Genomic DNA, 18189 nt, shown 5'->3' on the forward strand with positions numbered 1-18189 from the left:
TCCTTCCCTTCTCTTCCCTTCTCTTCTCTTCTCTTCTCTTCTCTTCTCTTCTCTTCTCTTCTCTTCTCTTCTCTTCTCTTCTCTTCTCTTCTCTTCTCTTCTCTTCTCTTCTCTTCTCTTCTCTTCTCTTCTCTTCTCTTCTCTTCTCTTCTCTTCTCTTCTCTTCTCTTCTCTTCTCTTCTCTTTTTTCTCTTCTCTTCTCTTCTCTTCTCTTCTCTTCTCTTCTCTTCTCTTCTCTTCTCTTCTCTTCTCTTCTCTTCTCTTCTCTTCTCTTCTCTTCTCTTCTCTTCTCTCTTCTCTTCTCTTCTCTTCTCTTCTCTTCTCTTCTCTTCTCTTCTCTTCTCTTCTCTTCTCTTCTCTTCTCTTCTCTTCTCTTCTCTTCTCTTCTCTTCTCTTCTCTTCTCTTCTCTTCTCTTCTCTTCTCTTCTCTTCTCTTCTCTTCTCTTCTCTTCTCTTCTCTTCTCTTCTCTCTCTTTCTCTTCTCTTTCTCTTCTCTTCTCTTCTCTTCTCTTCTCTTCTCTTCTCTTCTCTTCTCTTCTCTTCTCTTCTCTTCTCTTCTCTTCTCTTCACTTCTGTTCTTCAACATCCTTTAAACAACTTTAGTATCTAACTGCCTTCTAAAAATGCATTAACTGATGTTGCTAACATCTGTCATGTGTAGTTCATTTTCTCTCTCATCTTCTCTGCAGGGACAGGATGAGAAAGAAAATGAACCACACGTTGTGTGTGCAATGTAGTGTTATATGCATATGCATTATGATAGAGTCTTTAATTACATACTCTTATCTTGTTTTCCCACAGGACCCCTGCCTCATTCAGTACATGGGACAGACACATGGGAGAGATTTAAGAGTACATAGGCAACCACCAATTTAGCAGTTCCTGACTTGTTTTTTGTTTGTTTGTTGTTTTTTTTTTTTTTGTTTTTAATCTAATGTAGTGCTTTTAGCTGTATCTTTACATGTTTTTTTTTCTTGTTCCTCTTCACATGTTGCTGATATTTTCTGTAGAAAGAATAGCAATATAAGGTCGTATTCAGAAGACAATTAGATGCAACTAAGCTATTAATTAAAACAGAAGACCACAGTAATTCTCCAAACATCAGTACACCTTTACTACTCTACTCGTGTATAATCCGAAAGCTGAACTTTTGGTTTCATAAAGAAAAAAACAGGGGATGTTTTCTCCCATCTAATCTACTCTGCCTGAAAATTGGAGGATCCAGTTGTGAAGGTGGAGAAATTGGGAATATTGCTAGTAGAGAGAGTTTGGAAGAGATATTCCTGTTTCCACATGGCTTGAACATTAACTGCACCCATAATACCCCTGTAATCAGTTTCTTTAACAAATAACCAGTTAGAGAAATTTGGAGTCTCTATTATTAGCTGTTACCTGATATTTATCATCCTTTGACTTTGTTCATAAGAATAAAAGTAAATTATTGGAAGCACAACTAATCTCTCAAAATTACTATTAATTTGGCACTAAGACACTAAGGAAAATTAAGTGGTAGCTTCTGTTCTTTTCCTCCAAAGGGGAAAAACAAACAAACAAACAAACAAACAAACAAACAAACAGTTATTTCTAATCAATGAGTGATTTATTTTATTTTTCCTTAGCATGCATGGAAGTATAAGGTAAAGAAGACTGCAGAACAAAAATACAGATCATACATTCTTTTCCTTATTTTGTGTATCAGCTTGGTTCCAATTCTTTTTTAAGCAAAATATACATATTTTACAGCAGGCAACTATTTTGTCTTTTTGAAATACCTTCAGAAACAGTTTAGATTGAAATAAACATTTGTGTAAATGAAATCAGACAGTTTTCTTTTTATGAAGTAATATTATGGCACTAAAACTTTTTATCTCTTGATAGAAACCCTTTTAGTTTCATGAATCCTAGTGCCAATTTCTGAAGGTAAAAGTTTCCTTTCTGCTGCTGTGTGTGGTAGTTTCATACAAAAATGGGCATGGATGCTGGCTTGCCTGTGTGTTTTGCAAGTAGTTTCCTACAGTAGTAGATTAACTCCATCTGTTAGTCCACAGGCAAGGCAATTTGAATTTTGCCTGTGAAATATGAACCCAGGCTGAAGAGGGAGTCTGAACCCCAATCTTTTTTTAACTTCAGATCATCTGAACCTATATAAATGTATTCTAGTATGGAAAACAGCCCTGTTAAATCAATTTCAGACCAAAGTTGGAAATGCTTGAAGAGCCTTAAAGCTTTTAACCTTGAATCTTACTGTAGTTTGAATGTTTTTTGTTGTTTGTTTGGGGATATTTTTATTTCTGGTGGGTGGGTGAGGAAGGTATCCAGATTTTTCTCTTCAGCTATGGATCTTTGATCTCTGCTTCTATTGCAGACTCTGCTTTTTCCAGCTACAGTTTGTGCATGTACCTCTCTGTGGACAATAGACAAAGGTTACATTCACATTTGCACTGGAAGAGTGTATGTCCGCAAAAGGCCATACAAGGCCACACATCAGTGCTTGTTCATCTCTAATTCTAGGTCCTTGGGAGATATATGCTTATTACCTGGATCACGTATCTGTTGTGATACCAAAAAGCCTGAATGTCCATTCCAGAATGTTTGGATGCTCTGCAAAAAAGTGCCAAAGCAAGTATTACATATCTGCTAATGAACATTTTCAGATCAGTTATGTGATGTGTGATGGGATTTATCTCCTGCTGAGTCATTCCCCTCTGAATGTTCTTATAAGCATTATAGGCACTTATAAGCAGATTGTGAGATACATACCATAAACATAGCTCTTACAGGAAAAATGTATTTCACAGGTCCAACACCAAGAATTTCTGATATCCAAGAAACAGTTTTAAAGAATGTTAATGATGCTGTGAAGATCTCATTCCTGTGTTACAGAGTAAAGTCCCATGCCTGTTTGACGGTCGTTTGTCTGAGATTAATGAAAAGGAATTTTGGTTAACTGTGAAGAGAACAGAGAAGCTCTTTCTGCCTTTTGATGTGGTGTACGTTGTGTGGAGAAAGGCAGGGGGAGGAAGCTTTGCTCTCCAGCCCTCTTTTTCATTCCCTGAAGCAGTTGGGGATTTTGTATTTCTGTCACCACTCTTATCAGCATGAACGTACACATATCAGCACTCTGACAAAAAGTACACAGACATGCATACTACCTGCCAGTCCTACAGTCTTCCTGTCCGGTCTAATAATTATGAGGTATTCCAAAGAAATACCTGGATTTAAAAGCTGGTATATCATTCTATATTATCTCTTGCTGCAAGGTATGAGTTTACATTACTGTAATGCCATAGTTTTGATACTTTATTATTTGCATTCATTTTGGCTTATTTCAAATACGATGTGTCAGTAGTATGCTTACATTGCAGTTTTTATTGAAAGAGCAATGCACCACAATTGAGAGCCATATCTGTTAGTGCGTAGACTTATTCTGAGTTTCTTTGCTTCACTCTTTTCTTTAAAAAACTTCTCTCCTGCTTTTGGTGAATTACAGTGCATCTTCATATACAGAGTTAGAAATCATTTTGCTAATCAAATTATTCACCTACATATACCTCATAAGTATAGGGGAAAACATACTGTACTCTCTAGCATAATACTTTATTTTCAAGAAAATAAAACCTATTTGTATTATACTCCTATTCTAGTGTTCAAGGATCTCTTTTATTTTAAGAGAACATAGACTTTCAGATAAAAAGTTAACAACGTTTTAAAATTATTCATCTTCTGGATAATTCCATAGGTTCACAACATTTACAAATTTAATTTGTAGCTCATTAGCAAGTTATAAAATACCTTCCTATCACTTTTCAGTCACATGGTTCTAGTCACTTCTTTGAATCTAACATCAGAAAGGCAGAAAGTAAAAGAAATAATGTAGAAAAGCTTAGCGAAGATCACTAAAGTCACTAGGACTACCAACACTTTCCACATGTTGCAGTTGACATGCATAAGCTAAGGTTGCACACATCTTATCATTTAAGTAATTTCTGAAATCAGCACAACATGATGTTTTTTCTCAGTCCAGATATCTTTGTAAGAAAAAAATAGCTTTTGTATAGCATCTTTCATCCTGCTCAGGGCACACAAATACAGTATAGTACAGAATAGCAACTATACTGTACTGCAAAGTAGTATTTATATATATATATATTTACTCTATTTACTAAATTTATTATATACTAGTAAATAACAACCAAAGATACAATTACAGACCTGGGCTATAGTATGATCTTAATGTAGAGTGCTATAGATTTAGTTAAATCTCTGAATCTCAGAAGGTCTAATTTTCTCTAGAGTATCTGAAAGCAGAATAAGCCTCTTTATTAGTCTTAGATACATAGTGCCTGTTAATGTGCTTGCTATGTCATAGGTTGCAAACATTTTTATCTTAGTTGTTTGTTTTCTAGTATATTTGGCAACGAATCTCAAGTATATTTGACAACAAAAACACACTTTTGCAGATCAGCAAATATTCTCTACAGTTAAATTGTATTGCTTCATCAACAAAGAATGCAGCATGATTAAAGGAGGATATGAAATTTCAGTCTCTTAAGTTCACAGCTTGACTGGTATTCAACCCACTCAACAAAGAATGCAGCTGTACTGCAATTCAGACTACTGTATTTTCCATTTAGATCATAATTATATTTATTCCAAACTATAAAACATGGAACTGGACCAACAAAGCATGTAGTTTGACTCCTATGTTAAAGAAACTAAAGAATATGTCCAAAATCTGTGCCCCAGCACTAATCACATACATGTTGACCAGTAAGTATGACTAAAAAACAAAACAAAACAAAACAAAAAACAAAAAACAAAACAAAAAAAACAAACAAACAAACAAAAAAACAAGAACTAAGGGACTTCAGGATCAGGAATATGCTCAGTCTGATCACCAGCAATCATCACATGAACTGGTATTTTACCAGAGACCTGGATGTACATTGAAATCTTAAATATTGTAAAAAATGTTGAACTAGATTAAACTCTTACAGCTATAACTTGACTTATGGGAAAAGGCTGAGAGAGCTAGGTTTGCTCAGTCTTAAGAAAAGAGGGTAGAGAGGGAATATTATTTCTGCCTTCAGTTACCTAATGGGAAGCTATAGAGAAGACAAACCACACTTAGTCTGTGCACTTGGAAGTGCAAAGGACAATGGGAAACAGATACAAGGTACAACGTTCTGTTTAGATATTACAAAAAGAAGTTCTGGTTAGATATTAAGGGGAAAAAAATCACAAGAACAGAAGAGGGAGTTCAGATTATTCTGTGGTGGTTTTTTTTTGTTTGTTTGTTTGTTTGTGATTGTTTCCTTTTTAATATATATTTATATAATTTTATAAAAATAATTCATAAAATTTATAAAAGTTTATATAATTGGTCTGTGGTTTTGATTTAGTGATTTGGATCACTAAACATTGATCCACAAAGATGTGTCATTAAAGATTTATTGACAGGAGTCTGTTGATTTCTGGACAATTTAGCCAGAGAATAAATGTTCTTTCCTCAGATAGAACGAATATTTTTTCCTCTTTCCTCAGCTTTTGCAGGATATTTATGAAGGTTTGTGAAGGAAGAGTAGCTCCTCAGCTTGTGATTTCATCTTCATGTTATTTTTTTCACAAGAAAGCAGGAGAACTCTTTACCGGGAAGTGCAATGATAGCACTTAGAGTAATGGCTTCAAACTAAAAGAGGGTATATTTAGAATAGATATAGGAAAGAAATTCTTTACTAAGAGGATGGTGAAGCACTGAAACAGGCTGCCCAGAGAAGCTGTGGATGCCCCATCCCTGGAAATATTCTTGGCCAGGATGGATGGGGCTTTGAGCAACCTAGTCTACTGGGAGGTGTCCCTGCCCATGTCAGGGGGAGTGGCATTAGATGATGTTTAAGGTCCCTTCCAACTCAAAACATTCCATGATTCTATGACCTTGTAATGTATTTATCCAGATACAGTAAAGCTCACTTTCTGCTATTTTTAACATCATAATTACCTGAAGCAGTCGTCCTTTAAGCTGTGTCTGTTTCTATCCAGGATAGGTCATGTCTCTATGTTTGAAATATTTACTAACTCTTCCTCATAATTTTATGTAGAAAATCATCTCTGTATTGGTAGTTGTCAAGATATACAAGTAAAAAAACTGTTCAACATTGGTGGTTGTTTTAAAGACGTTAATCAGCTCTACATGTATATCCAGGACCCAATCATGTACTTAAGGTGTGTTTCAAAGTCCAAAGTAGTAAAGACAACTTTTATTGTTGATTTTATCAGAAGAAGAATCAGACCTCTAGGGATGAGTTTGAACCAACTAAATGAAGAAAGAGAAGTTTTTCTTTACTCCCTCAAACTATGCTATAATAAAACTCCTAGATCAGTTGGTATAATACGAAAGTAGACAAGTAAGAAACTTTAGGTTTCAGAATTCATTATGAAGCTTCTCTTTTAAAAGTACTTCTCTTTCTGCTTACAGTAATACTGGAAGCATTTGCCTTTCCCTTTTTTCCAAACAAATGAGGTAAGGGAATACACTCAGTACTCCCTGCTTTTTGACACAAATACTTTGAAATTCTCTTGTTTTCCATTTTCAAATATTTTCTCTGACATGTTAAGTGATTAATTGAGTGACATTAACTACACAAGCATTTAACAGCTGAAAATTTACCAAGAGAAGCACTGGATCTAAAAAAGAGTTTTAAAAAACAAGTTAGAAAGAAAGATAACAGCTTTAAGTACCTTTACACACATGGCTGTTAAATCTGTTCCTTCCACTAACAGACCTTTCCTAGCTCACATCTTTCCAACTTTTTTTTTCTTATTTGCTAGTATAATACAGCAGTGCTCTTTGCTATTATTATTAATATCATCATCCATGGCAGTTCGCTTGTATTGATGAAAATATGTATAATACAACTCTAGCAAGGACATCATTCATAAAATGTTCCACTTCCCAACAGCTGAAATTCAATGACACTCGGTTTCAAGTTGCAAATATTTAAAAAAGACTAGCTCATTCATGGCATGAAAATAATTTCAGCTCACAAACAATACTTCTAGGTGAATAATTTTGTTGACCATAATAAGAATAACCAAACAAGAAAAGGTTTTCATATACATAAGTATTTGAAGGACAAAGCCTTCTAGAATCATAGAAGGAAAAGAGTATAGTTCATGCATTAAAACTGAAGAAAGGGCATATTTTTCTTTTCCTAATCAACTCTCTCATGACTGCATCTTATCTGACATTTTTCACTGCATGACGATGAAAAGATGTGCAAAGTGTGCAGGAGTTTACTTCCTTATCTTAGAGCCTTCTGTCATCAAAGGCTATGCTGTGCCAGGAATATTGCTATCCAGTGCATAGCATGCATGGTAACGTGAGTTCATGAGTAATATCACTGATGTACAAACTATGAACACTATTTTTTTAGACATAAATTCTAATTAGCTTCCCTCACAATCTGTCTCCTCTGCATTCCAAAGATTTCCAGCACGGCCTCTATGCCTAGGGGTCTTACTGAAGTGGAACTTCTTTATTTGTTGTTAAATAACTATATAGTTTAAGATTCATGCTATGTTATGTGTGAATGCCTCATAGTGCCTTGGTTTATAGACACAACATGGTGATGGGACCTGGCATTGTACTCAGCAACTAAGGAAGATTTCAGCAGTACAATAAAGCAAGATCTCTTATAAAACCTTTGATTTAACAAATTTTGCAAGTGATTTACTACTGGTAACCTGCCAATTATAACAAAGCATGCTGTGACCACAGTCTGACAAATGGAAACAAATTGAGGCAGATAAGAATGCACAGTTACCTTGGATTTGATATTTTTAGAAAGGAGCTAAATTCCAAATTTTAAGAAAAAGGGTTCTCAGCTTTCCTAATAGATTCTGAGGAGTAGTACAGTACTGAAGAATGATATGTTAGTCTTTAAATGAACCACCTCTAAGGAGTATAAAACCAGGATGTGGTCCTAAACATGAGATGCTATCTACACTTAGAATATATTAATCATTAATTTTAATGGAGTTGCATATACACATTAAGGGAAATATAGGCCCCCCTCCCCTTCACTTTCTCATTTTTGTAACACAGTAAATGCCTAGCCATATGGTAATTTTTAATGGAATACAGATTTGATCATCTCTGTTTATTTATCTAGATTTCCTAAAACATATCTTAAAAGCAAACACATCAGAATAGATTTCTTAAAAATAAAACTCACTGCTAATTCTAAGCATACATTGAAGAAATGCTTTTTAGTAATTAAAGTATTTATAAACTGAACTACACTTATTTTACATAGTGAAACAGTGCTTGATACGATTCCTAATTTTATAAGCATTTCATTTGCATTTTAGAAATTCCTATACTCAGCTCTAAAAATAAATACTTTTTACCCTTCAAGTTTACTCTAAATTGCCATTTTGGATTGCCATCCTTCATAAAAGGCAGGGAGCAAAAAAGCCTTAGAAATATACATATCATCTTTCTTTGAGAAATTGCTCAGATAGGATGACAGATAGGACGTGTCATCAGGATAAAATACCACATGCCGTGAATTATACATGGTTCAAGTTCTAAAATTTAATCAGATACAGATTGAAACTCATGTCTTGGTCTGTTATCACAAGAGGATACTTCTTAGGTGCACATACATGTTTCTTATGCTTTTAAAGACATACTTCACATATTGTCTATACTGTGACAATTTTTGTGGCTATTCAATAGCAATCAATTCTGTTTCATAGTACAGTTTAAAAAAAAAAACAAGGGAAAAGTGTAAGAGATCCTTCTGAAACAGGTTGCTGCTGCTGGAGATCACAGCATGAGCTATTTAACAGAAATAAACAATAATAAGACTATCATTCTCATAATAGACATAAAACTGTCACCTTTAGCACTGGCCATCACCAAGGCCCTTGTAAAGAAAATATAGTGGAAACTTCCAGATGAAATTAGGGTCAGAATTCATATAGCTTTCCTTTCAAATCAAAATCAATCAAATATTTTCCAAAATTATATTGAAACTACACCCTGTTTATGAATTACACTATCTGAGGACCGATTGGTGTACAAAGAGGATGCTAGCCCTACCAAAGAAATTTACTGATACTTGTCCTACCAAAGGCATGTAAATACAGGCCTCCAGGACTACTATGGGCTCAACAGAGAGTGTTATCAGGTTAGGTGCAAAATACCTAACCATGTTTTCTGTGTGTAAGTTACAATCTGTAAGCAAACTACTTCTCTTCTTTAAACTACTTTAATTTCTGTCTGATTCAGTAACCTTTAATGAGATTAATGGGTTCTGTCTAATCTCCTAAAGACAACCCCAGGGAAAACAAAACTGCACAACCTCTAAGAGGATGTGCTGAAATATATAGGCTGAATACTGAATTGCACACACCTATCTCAGTCTTCATTGATGATCATGGACAAAGGTGACTGCTTCCTCAGAGTTGTGCTTCTGTCAGGGTGTAAAGAAAAGATGCTGTACAGTCATTTTTTGCAAACATAAAAGCCTCACAAGACTGACTTGTCTCATGGAGTCTGTTACAAAACTTTTTTGAAACCACAGTTTTCATCACAGACTCCTAAATACTGGAGAAAACACAAATGCAGGCATTATTACCAAATACAGATTCAGGCATGAGCAAAACTACTTGTGCTTAATAGACATGGCTGTACTTTATTAAGAAAAGAAATTTTAAAATATATGAGGAAAAAAAAAAGACAATGAAGATGAAAACATTAACAATATAAGCCCATTAGAACCATCACAGTTCAAGCAAAAAAAAATAAAATTAAAAAAAAAAGACTTCTTATGGGCAAACTACTGAACTGAAATAATCATCAGAGGATCATTCAGAAGACATGTACAGGCCTTCTGGGAAACAGGTGAAGTCAGCTGGCAGAAAAACACCTGCAAACCTATGACATCAACTAACATAATAAGAATACAAGTGCAACAAGATATATGTGCTAAAAGGCAAAACACACTGACAACTACTGACACTAGTAAAACATCTGAACAAATAATAGGTGAATGATGTGAAAAATACTAGTTTTGAAAAGGTGTGGCACCACAGAGTTATTCTTACAAATGCCCCCACAACCAGCACTGTATGGATTCCTAGTTTCCTACTCTGATAATTTCAGCTCCTCATTTCATTGCAACACCAGTACAAAACAACACTTATTTATGTTACATATCTCTGCTTTGGTTTCCATTTAAGTGGCTGAGATGGAGACAAATCACTAGTTAAGGAAAATGCTTCCAAGTTACATTCTCACTTCTTTGATTTTTAATGAAATTTTGAGTCAAAATACACTGAAAACCTCAAATAAAGACTGAGAGCCTGATCCATGTCTTTCCTAGCTAACAAGAAGAGTCAAGAAAACTACAACATATATCCTCCAAGTAAAAAAAAAAAAAAGGGAAAGAAAAAAAAGTGACTATGAACATGACAGGCAATTCAGGCAATTGGAAAACAGTAGGGTGGCTTCAACACAAAAAAAAATGAGAAAGTGATTGGAAGTAGAGAAATCTCAAAGGGAGTGTTGTTAGTTAAGATAAGATACAATTGAACTCCAAGAGTTTATGGAGAAAGAGAAAGTGGACTTTCAGCCACAGAGTACAGAAAGCTGCCCAGTGGGGTTGTGGATGCTCCATCTCTGGAGGCATTCAAGGCCAGGCTTGATGTGACTGGTCAGCCTGCTCTAGTGGTTGACAACCCTGCCCAGAGCAGGGGGGTTGAAACTAGATGATCTTTAAGGTCCTTTTCAACCCAGACCATTCTATGATTCTATGACTCTATGGAAACAGATAATGGATAATCTGAGATTGGGTTGGGGAAGAAAGAAAAAACAGGAGGTACAAAAGAAATACATGGAGAGTGATAGAGGTGTTCAGAAAGAAATAGTTAACTTATGAGACAAGCTCATTCAGTTAGGTAGGTGGTGAAAGTGACAGGCAATACTTACTGCTGTAAATTTTTTGTCTAAGTTTAACAGGCGACTTTGATTAACAGCAGTTTGATATGGTGAATTTCTACAGTACGACAATATTTTCAGTAACTACAATGGCTTTATATTTTAAGAACTGCTGTTCAGAGTGACGCTATGAAGTTGACAAAACAGTTTTATTATGTGAGGGTTTTTTATAATTTATTGTGTAAAATATTCATTAGCTGGATGCTTAAATTAATAAAGCAATAAATCCAACCCAATACATCCACTTTTTTTTTTTTTGGGGGGGGGGGGGGGGATAACATTTTAAGTGGCAATCTCACATATGTTTTAAAACACTGTTGTGATCAATCTTATGTATGAATATACACTATTTAACATTATATAAACTATTTAGTACTTACAATCGCTATTTTTAGAAGAAAACTGAAGGGATACAGAAATAGACTATAATGAAACTGAATACTCAGTGAAAACTAGCAGTGCTTTGCTTCTTGATTTACAAGTTTTAGTACAGGACTGTAAATGCTAGACATCTGTACTATTTCCATTTCCCAAGCAGTAACTAAAATTGTTGATGAAGTTGAACTTCACATTCACTTTAAATTTCCCAAAGCAGTGAAACTCTGCCAGTTTCTGAATTTTAGCCAGATGTGATATGTGGCTTGCCCCCAGGATCTGCTGGATTTCTCACTCACTGATTTAATGCAGCCAAGAACCTATTATTCTTGTGTGTTTGAAGAATCCAACTTGTTCCAGTCCAGAACTAAGACTGCAACTGAATGGTTTACTGCTTGCATTTATCTTTATGCTATCCTGTATTCAGAGAGAGTTGTGGAGGAGAAGAATGCCATCTCTCTATATTTAAGGTACAAGAGAAAGGCAAAAAGTGGCAGTAATTTACAAACTTGTTTTCTAAAATGACAAATAAACGCTGGGTAAGAACACACTTGGTATACAACCTCATTCACAACTGAAATATTCTCATGTACTGTTCACTATTCTGCCACAATTCAACAGCAAATGGTCTCATTCTTTCTACTTAAAAGTACCCTGCAGTTCTGGAAGACAGAGTAACCAAAGCATCCAGTGTTTCCTAAGGGCTTAAGGATATGGGAAGTACAGTGTGTTACAGCTTAAAAAAAGAAGAAAATATATTGTCTCCTTTTTAAGTGTTGCAGTGGTAACATTACTGACATGATACTGAATAAGAACAAAATATTTCTGATAACAAATAACCTCCTTCCTGACAGTATTGATAAGTCATAGTAAGAGCTGGCCTGAACTGCTGCTCATTGCATTAAGAATTTTTGTGCTGTAACACCTGAGGACAGTAGTCAGAGAAAAGGACTTTGCTGTGCTAGACAATATTCTAGCATAGAACAAATGTGTACAAAGAACTTTTCCAGACTGTGATCCCTTTTGCCCCAAGACAATTTCTTATATACTGACCTGAGATGACAAATCAGTGCAATTATACTGCAACTCATTAGCATATAAGATCTGATTTTTAGAATGATCCAGAACCCTAAAATGGAGTAAACGAAAATGGAATAAATGAGAAAATGAAGCCTCTCAATGCATAAAAATCCTACTGGCATTTAAAAATGCAGATCCACACTATACGTAACAGTTTAAATACATGTTACTATCAGCATTCTCTCTAAGGTCATATCTATTGCAGCCCACCAAGACTTTTAATGTGTGTCAGGCAGTTGTAGCCCAAAGCTGATACTACAGGGAGGCAGAAGGTGGTAGTTCTGTGGCTGGATGTTAACCTTCTGAGCCCTTCTATCAGAGGCAGTAGAAATTGGTTAGACTGATCCTATGCCAGACAAACATTATTCCAAACTGGGAGATGGGTTGGCTTGGAAAAAAACTGGCAAGTTTTTAAAGTGTTGCTAGATGAGTGCCAAGAGACTGAAAAGGAAAGAAAAAGTAATTGAGTTCATGTCTACCATCTGCTCAATAGAGAGGCTCAGTAAGACATTGTTCTGTCTGATGAAGGTAAGCTTACTTCATCATCCTTCCCTGCATCATTCTTCACCACCTGGTAACAAAAACTTCTCCCAGAAAATGAAAGACTTAGCAGGTCCAGGAGATATGCTGATGACACCACAGAGTAGGTTGGAGGGTCAGACTCAGTCATATCTCATCAACAGTGTTCTCTGTCCTCGTAGCTACAGTTTTCCCTCTTTCTTCCCAATACCATTCTAAAAGTAGACCATAGACATTTTACTTTTTAGTTTCCATGCTTTAGTTCTGTATTAGTAAATGTAGGCTCTTTGATTCTGTTACATAAAACAAGCCACGTGTTAGAGAAAATAGTCAAAAAGGGAGGGAAGACACCATAGCAAAATAAGTCAGACTTGCTCACCTTTGTGCACTCCATGAAAGACTTGCACGGGAAATGACAGAAAAGCATACATTAATCTGTAAACCTCTCTCACTATAAGGTCTAAAAAAGCAACATATTCTGCCTCAAAATAACATTATACAAGGTCTAAAATAAATATATTTGGTAGCTTAGCAACCACAAATATTTATATATACGTTAAGTCTGGTCTGTCAAAATATCAAGGAAATTGTATACCATGAAAACATTTTATAGACAGACAAAATTAGTCTTGTTGTGCAGGGTTGCCATAATTACCCTTCATGGCAGAGTGGAAGTGTATTTAGGTAACTGGCAGTGAGCACTTAAGTGCCTGATCATCTTAAGCTACAACAAGTTGTGCAGAAAGAAGATGTGCTTCAATTGATGTTGCCTGTGCCAATAACCTTTTGCTAACATATAAATATAGACTTTGCCAGACAGAAAGTCCTGGATCATCTAATGCAAAGCCTGTTCTGACGTGATAGAAGAGATGAAAACTTGAATGAGAATCAGGTAGTCACAAACACTGCTATTTCTGGTAGACAGTGATTGGCCAAGATTTAACCATAGAAAATGTTTTCAAAATCAGTCTTTGCCTTAAGTTGCACCAGAAATAAACTTTCATCCTGTAGCATTTTGTATGCTAGCACGCACTGGTTATGTCCCTTGGCATAAATAGCTTTTATTAGCTAAGGATATGATTCTAGGCTGTTACCTTAGAAATTAATAACTTTAGAAATAGTTAAATGGTTACAATTAAGGAAGTAAATGTTCAGTAAATGTAGTGATGAGTAAGAAGCAGGGTAGAAAATATAAGACCTGAATTTGCCTTTTCAAGTGGAAGAAATTTAGATGAGGATGGTGATTACAAACTGACAATATTATTATTCCAGAGGACAGAATTGGGACACAAAATTCAAGGATTTCAGAATAAAGGTGAAAATATCCACAGCTCCCATCTTCAGTCCTCTCCTTTCAAAGGCAGAAGGCCTATGCATTTAGATGAATTTGACTGATTTATCTAAATGGTAAGTAACATATATTCTTCCTTCATATACCAGACAACTAGGGCACAAGAAGCTGGAGTACAACCCTACAGAAAGATATCTGGGGGGGGAGGCTGGTTGACAGCAAGCTGACAGCAATGTGCCCTGGCTGCCAGGAGGGCCAGCTGTACACAGGGGCGCATAAGGCACAGCATTGCTAGCTGGCTGAGGGAAGGGATTGTCCTGCCCTGCTCTGTGCTGGTGTGGCCTCACCTCAACTACTGGGTGCAGTTTGGGGCACCACAATATAAGAAGGACATAAAACTATTAGAGAGTGTCCAAAGGAGGGCTATGAAGATGGTGAAGGGTCTAGCGGGGAAGACATATGAGGAGTGGCTGAAGTCACTTGGTTTGTTCAGCCCAGGGAGGAGGAGACTAAGGGTAGGCCTTATGGAGGCCTACAGCTTCCTCACAAGGAAAGGGGAAGCACTGACCTCTTCTCAGTGACCAGTAATAGCACCCAAGGGAACGGGGCTACGACAGGGAAGGTTCAGGCTGGGTGTTAGAAAAAACTTCTTCACCAAGAGGGTGTTTGAGCACTGTAACAGGCTCCCCAGGGAAGCGGTCCCAGCACTGAGCCTGCTGGATTTCAAGAAGTGTTTGGACAATGCTCTCAGACATATGGTTTGCTTTTGGGGTGGTCCTGTGCAGACCCTGCAGTTGGACTTGATTATTTTTGTTGGCCCCTTCCAAATGTGTTGTTCTATGACTCTATGATTATGGTCTGAATCAGCCAGTCCAGCAAGATGCACCTTCACAGTGCTAGGAAATGAAAACACGTATCGTAGGTTTGCCTTCATGACAGTCATGAATATAGGCTACCTGTGTTGCCTGACACAGAATTTATACTTGCCTGAATTATATATATAAATCTTAGTACTTTGTTAAAACTTTTGGTAAAGAATAAGCCTAATTACTCTTTCCATAAATCGTTTTCTGGAAGATAAATTTCTCATTCAGAGTTTGGGGTATTTGGACTTTTATTTTATTTTATTTTATTTTATTTTATTTTATTTTATTTTATTTTATTTTATTTTATTTTATTTTATTTTATTTTATTTTATTTTATTTTATTTTATTTTATTTTTTCCCTTCTGGCTTTTACTAGCTTTAGAATGCTGCCATTCACAAAACTTGGAAATTATCACAACAATCTAAATTTTCACATAGTGAAAATATTTGTTGCCCCCATGCACAAAATATTTTGTCATTTGTTCAAAATCTCATTTAAATGAGAAATATGATCAACATTTAATCATTTCTTTAGAAAATAGCATTTAGACATGCCAAATTTTCAATGAACTTATTCATACTGATTCTAATAAGCTGAACAACTTGTTTTGGCTGCAGCTATCTTTTTTCCATATGGAAGTGCTTCTACTAGCTTTCTTCCAGATTATGTGGTTGAGAGGAGGATGTGGAGAAAAGTCCTGTGTTGTTTTTTGTGGCACAAATTCATTTTGGGGGGCTGAAACATGCAATATAAATTGCTTTCAGTAAGCCTGAATCCCTAGGGTATGTTTTGGCACTGTGACAACAAAATCTTTACCTTAACAATCAGTGTCTAAATTCACAAAGTATCTAACAGATTTAAGAATGCACCCACTTTACACCAAGCATATATCTGCACAGACAGCATGCATTTTTACTTAGGTATAGTGCACTAAAGCCACTTCTTCAGTGTTGTGCACAAAGACAACTCTGGCAAGGTTAGGAAGGAAGACATTGGTGACAGAGCTAAGACAGCACACAGATCAGTAAAATGAGAAGAAAAATTGAGGTAGTGAAGAGTAGAATAAAATTACTATCAAATAAAAGTTTATTTTCCAACTGGCTAAATCAAGACCAAAAAAAAAAGATATTTTGTGACAAATAAAAATATTACTAAGAAAAATCCATAGTTAGAGTGCAATTTCACAGGCAGCACTTAAGTTCTTCTAAGATTCAGCTACCAACTTACCATCCCATGGGTTCAAATATATATTTTTGCAACCCCTTTTGTGCCAGATCAGTGATCTGATTGGCTGAAAATAGGTCATTTATTTTATTAAATTATTTTTTTGGCAGCTAAGGAATAGCCACACAAGCAGGAGCACAAGCAAAAGGAGGTAGATATTACTATATGCACAGCTCAGATGGGGCAAGATTGGACTCCATTTGACAAAAGCACCATCCAGAACTAGTTTGACCTCCTTGTATGACTTCAGCTGTAGAAAAGAAAAGAATGGTCAAAAGATTCAAATGAAAGTAACATCAGAGATGAGAACCGCGTGCTTTCCAATGAAAGTAACATCAGAGATGAGAACCGCATGCTTTCCAGATAAATTTATATTTGGATAGTTGGGCGGAGATATTTTTCATGAATTCAGATTTTATATTGTACAGGAACTTTAAATCACCAATTCTAATTGGAGTCAGGGGCCTGTTTATTTGATCCGTCCTTAGCAACTAAGCCAAAAGTCCTTAAGAGAAGATTACGCAGAGCTGGCTATACACTCAGCTGTTAACTTGAATGAGCACCATGCTCTTGTCTTTGCTCTGACCATCTATCCAACATGCTGGTATTCCCTTCACTCAGACCCAGCATGTGGTGAAGTTGGGTGGGAAAACGTGTACTAAGAAAAATGTATTGCTGAACAAAGAGTTTTCTGAGGCCTGTATGACAACTGCACAAACATCAGAAGAAGAAATTGACACTCGAGTTGATAATGCAAAAGATATAAAATTTGCTTTCAGAGTCATCCTGGAATACAAGATTTCTGTGTCACCTCCTCAGTTTCTTCTTTAGATTTTGGATTACCAATTATCACACTACGGGGAGCAGAGTAAGCATAAGTAAATGAAGAATGAGACAATCTTGAAAAGGCCAGTCCCAGAAAGAGCAAATTTAATAAAGCCTGATGGAACAAAGGCCTATAAGGGAAAGAACACTTTCTGGATAAGTGCAGCATATCTGGTGTTAAATTTAGCACTAATTTCTGACACATACATGAAAATTACTTTTGGAACCAAATAAAAGAATGAAGTAATGAAGAAGTTCAAATAATGTCCTACATGTCTCAAGTTATCTAAATAGATTATTTTTAAAAAGGTATAGAAGCATCCAGGTTACACTATATAAGTGTTTTAACACAATGAATACAAAAATGAAACCATTTTCAAGAACTGAAACAGACCTCTTAAAAGTTTATGTGCACTGTGCCACAAAATGGAATATAAAGGAAATAGAGGAAATTAATAACAGACACAAAAGCCAGTCTACTGAAGGAATAAACTTTTACAGGCATCAAGAAAAAGGAAAGGCAATAAATAAATAAATAAAACCCACCTTGCTAAAAAATAATTCTTTAAAGTGTTTTTCATGTGCAGCAAATCAAATTATACTTAACAGAACAGCATTCATATGTGTACATAGAATAGAAATAGATCTGTAACTAACAGTGATAGAAGCGCAAAAACTTCAAAGACTACTAACAATATCTCAAGCACTTGAATTCAAGCAAAAGTCTATCTGAACTATTTTGAGTTACTTCGGGATCTGTAACACTGAGCGGGAAACTTTTGAAGAACTGCCATGTTTACAAATATCTTAAGTGTGGGAGACAGGGATTTGGCCAACCTCTTTTCAGTGGTTTGTGGGGACAGGACAAGGGGCAATGGCCACAAGATAGAGCACAGGAAGTTGCGCACCAACTTGCGAAAGAACTTCTTCACAGTGAGGGTGACGAAGCACTGGAACAGGCTGCCCAGGGAGGTTGTGGAGTCTCCTTCTCTGGAGATATTCA

Source organism: Anser anser (assembly GCF_964211835.1).
Source record: "Anser anser genome assembly, chromosome: 5".
NCBI lineage: Eukaryota > Metazoa > Chordata > Aves > Anseriformes > Anatidae > Anser > Anser anser.